The sequence below is a fragment of the Cucurbita maxima genome, unplaced genomic scaffold, assembly GCF_002738345.1.
Source record: "Cucurbita maxima cultivar Rimu unplaced genomic scaffold, Cmax_1.0 Cma_Scf00119, whole genome shotgun sequence".
Lineage (NCBI taxonomy): Eukaryota > Viridiplantae > Streptophyta > Magnoliopsida > Cucurbitales > Cucurbitaceae > Cucurbita > Cucurbita maxima.
Window position 1 is genome coordinate 81,085 of NW_019272135.1, and position 6,462 is coordinate 87,546.

At 33.8% G+C, this 6,462-nt stretch overlaps 2 long non-coding RNA genes across 3 annotated transcripts; both read right to left on the reverse strand.

The window, feature by feature from the left end:
• Window positions 1–1,152: 1,152 nt before the first annotated feature.
• On the reverse strand, window positions 1,153–2,492 carry LOC111473407. Of its 2 annotated transcripts, none has more exons than XR_002715676.1 (4): window positions 2,459–2,492; window positions 2,191–2,345; window positions 1,549–1,572; window positions 1,153–1,448 (listed from the first exon to the last, which is right to left on the reverse strand). It is a non-coding gene; the product is annotated as an uncharacterized LOC111473407 (long non-coding RNA). The 2 variants fall into 2 exon arrangements; XR_002715675.1 differs by having other exon boundaries at window positions 2,191–2,377; window positions 2,459–2,487.
• A 456-nt stretch (window positions 2,493–2,948) lies between these two features.
• Window positions 2,949–4,682, reverse strand: LOC111473400. Its single transcript, XR_002715665.1, has 4 exons — window positions 4,668–4,682; window positions 4,278–4,576; window positions 3,912–4,004; window positions 2,949–3,099 (listed from the first exon to the last, which is right to left on the reverse strand). It is a non-coding gene; the product is annotated as an uncharacterized LOC111473400 (long non-coding RNA).
• Window positions 4,683–6,462: the final 1,780 nt, after the last annotated feature.

Consider the following 6,462-nt stretch of genomic DNA (forward strand, 5'->3'; position numbering starts at 1 on the left):
TATTATTGTTGTTTATTCAGTAAAGATTGTTATTGAATAAAGTGAACTTTATGATCATTAATCTAAATCCAATAAACTAAGAACACTCTGGCTATAGTATGATTACGTGAACTATATGTAGAGACATAAGAGTTGATCAAGTTCAAGTATATAGTCAAAATGATCTATAGTATAAGGATAAGGCTGAGTACCTTATTCTGGGGACACTATGGATGCGGCCCACTTTTGTATATGATATAAACAATGTGATCACTAAAATTGTACATGTGGAGACATGTGAGTGGGGGCGTCCTATGCAATGAGTATTGCATAAGATCGGACCATGAAGAAAATCACTCTCACTTTATAATGTCGTTTACTGTTGAGACTGATTTTCTTTTCATTCGATGACCTAGGTAACTCGATCTTAATCCTGAGCTAACCATGAACTCCTGTTTATTCGGAATTATCCTTAGATTTGCATGGGTGAGAGTGGCTCAAGTTCGCCGACTCAATAGGCCTCCCATTTCAGGGGTAAGACTGGGTAAATGACTGGGGACGTGGGGTGCAAGATAGAATTCACTCCTACCACTCTTAGGGATAGAAGAGAGGTAGTTCCCTTAAGGATAATTCTGTGATGGGATAGGGGTATCCCCCAAATGCATGAACACAACCATCAAATTTTTAGGTTGGGTTAGATTCTCGTGTTTATTTGTTAAAATTTAATTCATAAAGAAAACTATTTATTTATTTTCAAATATTTAATTAAGTTTTACAACTTAGTTTCAATATATATTTCTTAAAATAACGGTTAAAAATAATTAGGAGGGTTTAAGAATAAACAATAAAAAAATAATTACAAATTAAATATATATATTGAATTAAATTTTAAAACGGTTGAGTTCCCAATTTGTAGAGAGATCCGGAGAAAGAAACAAATATGAGATGAGTGTAAACAGTTTTTTTTTTTTTTTCTTTTCTAAAAATTATTAAATGATTTCTTTAAAAAAATAAAAAATTAAATGATTAAGAAATGCCTAATCAATATGACAATGCATAGTTGAATGGAAGAACAAGAAGGAATAAGGAATCAGGAAGCTTTGAACCTGATTGCATCAATTTACGCAACTAACGAAGCTTGTGATTCTATCAATTTGAACTTGCGAGTTGAGATAAAAATTATAAAATGGAAGAAGGAAGCTTTGATTAGTAAACATGTTGTGCAATTCAGTAGAATTGGAGTCGCTTATTACATTCAGATAGCAACAACTGTGGTGAATTACAAACCCATTAAAGCATGGACTCAGCACATTGCTTCGTACAAGTGCATTTATCACCCGAGCAAAATCCGTCATCCCACTTCTCAAAAGAAATGCAAAGTTCAGCACATGTTGCTGCAATGCACGGTCCTATAAATGCATCGCTGTGCTTATAGCATGTCCGTCCCTCTGTCTGCACCACCATCCATCCTGCAATAGTAACACAAACTTATTCATACAAACAAAAACCTTCTTTTTAATACTATCTGTCAATCTAAATCAACACAAACTTATTCATACAAACAAAAACCTTCTTTTCTTCTCTTATTCCTTGCTACAATGGAATGTTTGTTTCTTCTCTTATTCCTTGTTACAATGGAATCTTTGGATATCAGTTCCCCATTTTATATCTGTGAAACGCCTCATCTTTGTAACGTCTTCTTGATTTCCTTGCGATTTCAAGGAAAGAATAATCACGTTTTGTAACGTCTATACTGGCCGTTCTTAATTTAAAAGGAAGTTGTTTTATTTTATTCTTGTCTAGTCATGCGGTTAACATTGGTCGATGGACGTAAATTATACTATTATTAAAAGTAACCTATTTCTTAAATACAAATTTAAAGCATGAGCATAACCAACTTAGTATTAATTATCTTTCATAATCTGTATAAAAGGTAGGAATTTAGGTGTACTATTGTTATACCTCTTTTCATATGCGAGAAATTTAAGATGATAAACGCAATGATTAGCATGTAGTATAACCCGGTTTATAAAATCTTGAACTGGAAAGCTTAAGTTTTATACTGTTTGATTATGGTATTTGTGATGGTTAAAGATTACCGTTTAATTGGTGGTGTGAAATTCAGTTGTTGATTAGCATAGTCTAAGTCATGAGAATGTTGAACCGTCGGAGGTCTTAAGAGATTCTTGATTCTTGGCTAAGGTAACTTACTCGCTTCTTGTTCCTTCGTGGCCCTAGACTACTCTTCATGGTAGACCATAAAGGTCACTAGCTCGGTGCATACTTAAATATGTCATCCTGCAAATCTTTTTGGTACCCATAACTTCTCTTCTAGGTGAGGGAAACTTGAGGCCAAACATGACATCCTGCAAAGGAAACATGGTGCAGGTCATCCCACCTAGAAGAGGAATTCTTGGGCCTTAGAAAGCACCGCTTGATGCAAGGTCATAGGTCACTTTGGGCATGGTTAGAGTATTACCTAGCATTCTTGTGTTTTTTAGTTTGGGGACCTTGGTCCCTCGTCCTTGAGTGGTACCTAGCATTCTTCTTACTTGGGTAGTTGTAAAGCTTGTGTGGTGTTGTTCTTGGTCCTCAATCTTGTAAGTTTCTAAGGTTCATAATTTCTTGGGGCATAAGTTGTAACTTTCATTTGTAATCATATGAACCCATCTTAGGGTAAGTTGTTCTAGAAGTTCATAGATTCTTAGGGAGTTCTTTCTACCCATATCCTAACCATATTCTTTTATCAATCTCTCATATCCATAGCACTTCGAGGCATAACCTAACCTTAATGTTTCGTGAATACATCTTACTTCTATCGTTACATTACATTTAGTGCATCCTTCTCGTATCATATATCAAACATATCATTGAACACATCACACCATAAATATTATCATACAATTCACATATTATAGCATAACATAAACATAATATAAGCATATTGATTCACAGATAATTCACACATATTAGTATATATGACACGTGCAGAACCACAGGCACGTGTGAACATCAAATATAACCATGCCGATAGTAAGGCCGCTTACCTGGTTAACTTAAGTTGTTGTCACGAATATATCCTTAATGAAAGTTCGATTATGTCCTTTGAAATCCGTAAACCTATTTGAGCCCATGACATCAATTTCAAGTTTGAATTCAATAAAATTATTACTTGGTCTACTCTTATATTTACTTTTTTTTGTATTTAGTTTATGCTTTTTTATTTAGTTTATGTTTTAATTACAGAATCTTCCTTTTTTTTTTATGGGTATTTACTCTGTTGCCTTCTAATTTTGTTCTCATGTATTCCAAATTTATAGTGGATCCCTATTTCCAAATCTTTCCTTATCTTGGTGTTTCCTTTTGTTCACAAATTTTCTTGGTCATTTTATTTTTAATCTATTCATTTGCTACGGATATAAATTTAATCTAATATTACTAATATAACGTGATTTACTAGAATTCGTATAAATGACTGACATTTAGTTTCTTAACTCAAAACTAAACAATGAAAATCTAACTATAATTGGCTATGATTTCTTAAAAAAAACTAAAAAGAATAGGATAAAAGAAAACGAAGATTTAATATATACCTTATTGTTCAATTCTATCTTCACTTAAATCTCCCATGAATCTCAACTCCATAAAGGCCATTTTCATTTTTTTTATAATTATTTTTATTTCTTTATTTCTTTATTTATTTCATTATTTATGATTTTTTTTTTTTGGGCTATTAAAGCAGAGTTGATCTAGTCAGTTATTTTAACGTTCCCTAATTCCCGAGTATTTTGATCGATTTAGGGCCTTAACTCATGGTTCTTTGAACTTTTCTTTCATATATCCGAAATTCATACTTGTTTTAGGGTTCATATGGAAATCCAAGCGATTCCTACAAGTATTTCTTAACGAAAAAGTGCAAGGTGGCTATTTACCGCGTTGTCGACGTTCGGGACCTCTGTTCATGATCTTCCGATACCTGAATTACCTTCAATTTTCTTCCACAGACTTCTTATTGTGTCTAGTTTCTGGAACCATAAAGATTTTTCTGAGAACCATTCTAGAAGAGGGTTAAATTTTAGAAAAATCGAGGGGTCAAGTTTTTGGTTGACATGGCCGGTTCAATTGAACCGGCCATGTCATCGTCTTCTTCCTCCCGATGGGAAGAAGACGTGCGTGATCTTTCGCGCCGCCGTCTGAAACTCGCCCTCCCCAGCTCCGATCATGCTGTTTCTCCCCTCGAGTTCTTCATGAAACTTAAAGAGGGTATTACAAGGAAGAGCTATGGATTGATTTCATACCTTTTCGTGGATCGTAGCCTTAGATATTCGTTTCCAAAGTTCGTCCAAAATATAATTTCTCGCTGGAGTAAAAACAAAGGATTTCTTATTGGGTAGCCGATTCTAAGGGTTTTCAAGGCTCGATTTCTTCATGGAACTTCTTCCTTATTCTTTCCTCAAGCTTAAGAAATTGGTTTCAAGGAACAACTTTGAGTGTGGGACCTTAATTTGAGAAATCACTCTCGGTCTGCAAGTTACATGACACCTCCGATTTTCAATCTCTTAGGTATCTTGTTCTTAGACGTTTCAGCTCTTGATTCCTTCATCAAAGTTACTCATTTTTTTCCTCTTAAGCTAAAGGAATCCTTTATTTGAAGGAAAATAGGTCATAGATAGGAATTCGACACTTACCCACAATTTGAACACGAAATGAATTTTCTTCAATTGGAATCGTTTCTGAGGTTATTTCTCTTCGTGGTCTTCAATGAAAACATTCCTTGAAGGTGCAGAAACTTATTGAGATTGTTCTTGCTCAACGAATTTTGTGTATCCTTTGATTTGAATTTTGAGTTTTCCTTGAAGCTCTTTAATGGCGGATTGGATTGGGGGAATGGTTTCTAGGCACTTTCCGAACCCTATTCCTTCATAGCACTTGTGGGTAATATTGTTTAGAAACTAGAGGAACAAGTTTGAAAGGAAATGGTTGAGAATTGCTCTCAAATTTGGAAGAAACCCGAGAGTAGGAGACCCAAAATCTAAACGCTTATTGCCTACGATTGGGAGCTCTCCCTTGCTTGACTCTTATTCCAAACTATTGCCCCAACTTCAGAATTTATAGGGAAAGCATAAACCGGCATTGGGAGCTCTAGATTCATCGTGAATTATCGGTTGAATTTTCTAGACAAATCGTCAGAAATATCTACTCCGATCACAGCCTCACCGACTTTGGTTTTGAATCCTAGCTGTTGGATGTGATGATCCGTGAGTTTTATGAATATATTCAAGTATGGGGGAGATTGAACGGCTGAGAGTCGAGATTTGAAGGATTTTGTGTAGAAGGCATAGTGAAGGATTGGATTTTTAGCAGAATGGCAAATCCGTAATTATCCTTAACTTTAAGGGTATTTTGGTAAATTTCCACTTTTCGAATATTTTATTATTATTTTTCCTCCAAAAATCCATAATTTCCATAAAAATTCTTCATTTCTTCTAGGTCATTTCTCACTAGCATCTTGAAATTCCTTCAAGATAAGGAATTAAAAATTAAAAATGTTACTTAGAAATTCGATAAACGACCTTTTTATCCTTTTCGCTTACCAAACTTCATTCTACGAAAATTTTTATAAAAGTCTTTCATTTGCCTCTCTTCGATGGAAGTTTTATTTTTCCAGAATGTATCCTCATTGTGGCCTAGTTCTTTTTCTTGATAGTATTTATTTATAAGAATCATAAGATGGAAAAACAAATGTCAGCCATTGATTCATAAGATGGATGGTTCTTTCTCAACTTTATCTTATTCCATAGGGAACTTTATTATTATTAGTATTTAAAATATAAAAATTTAAGAATATTCTAATTTTAATTGATAAGAAATGACTTTGTGGTAATCCAGCATTCATATATAAATTCTTAAATTTGTTTGTGGAAAATATTTTTGTTACACCCGAATAAAGAGGAGGTATATGAATGAAACGAGACACGATTTAAATGAGAGAAATTATAAAGATAAGATGACTAAAAAAAGAGTTACTATTTGTACCAATGAAGTGCTAAGTTGAGCTATTGTATATTGGGTAATGTAACCGTCCAAGTTTTCCACATTTTTATAAATAATGTTTTATTCCCATTTCTAACCATTCACATACTGTAACGTATGCATATCATATTATAGTCATATCGTTTCATAAAAAATTCACATATATCAAATATATGGCACGTGCAAAACCACGGGGAACGTATTGACACAACATCAAATCTAACCATGTCGATAGTAAGGCGACTTACCTGATTTGCTCCTATGACATCTTTCTTCACATAAATTTGTTTCTACATGTAAATTTGAGTAATTGTGTACAGGCCACTTTCGTTCTTTAATCAATTCTTTGGCGGTATTTTATGGTAACAAACTGAAGACATCTCTCTTCACGTTAGTCTTCTTCTGCATGATGTAACTACGTGAAGTCATTTTTGTTCTCTCCATAATTCT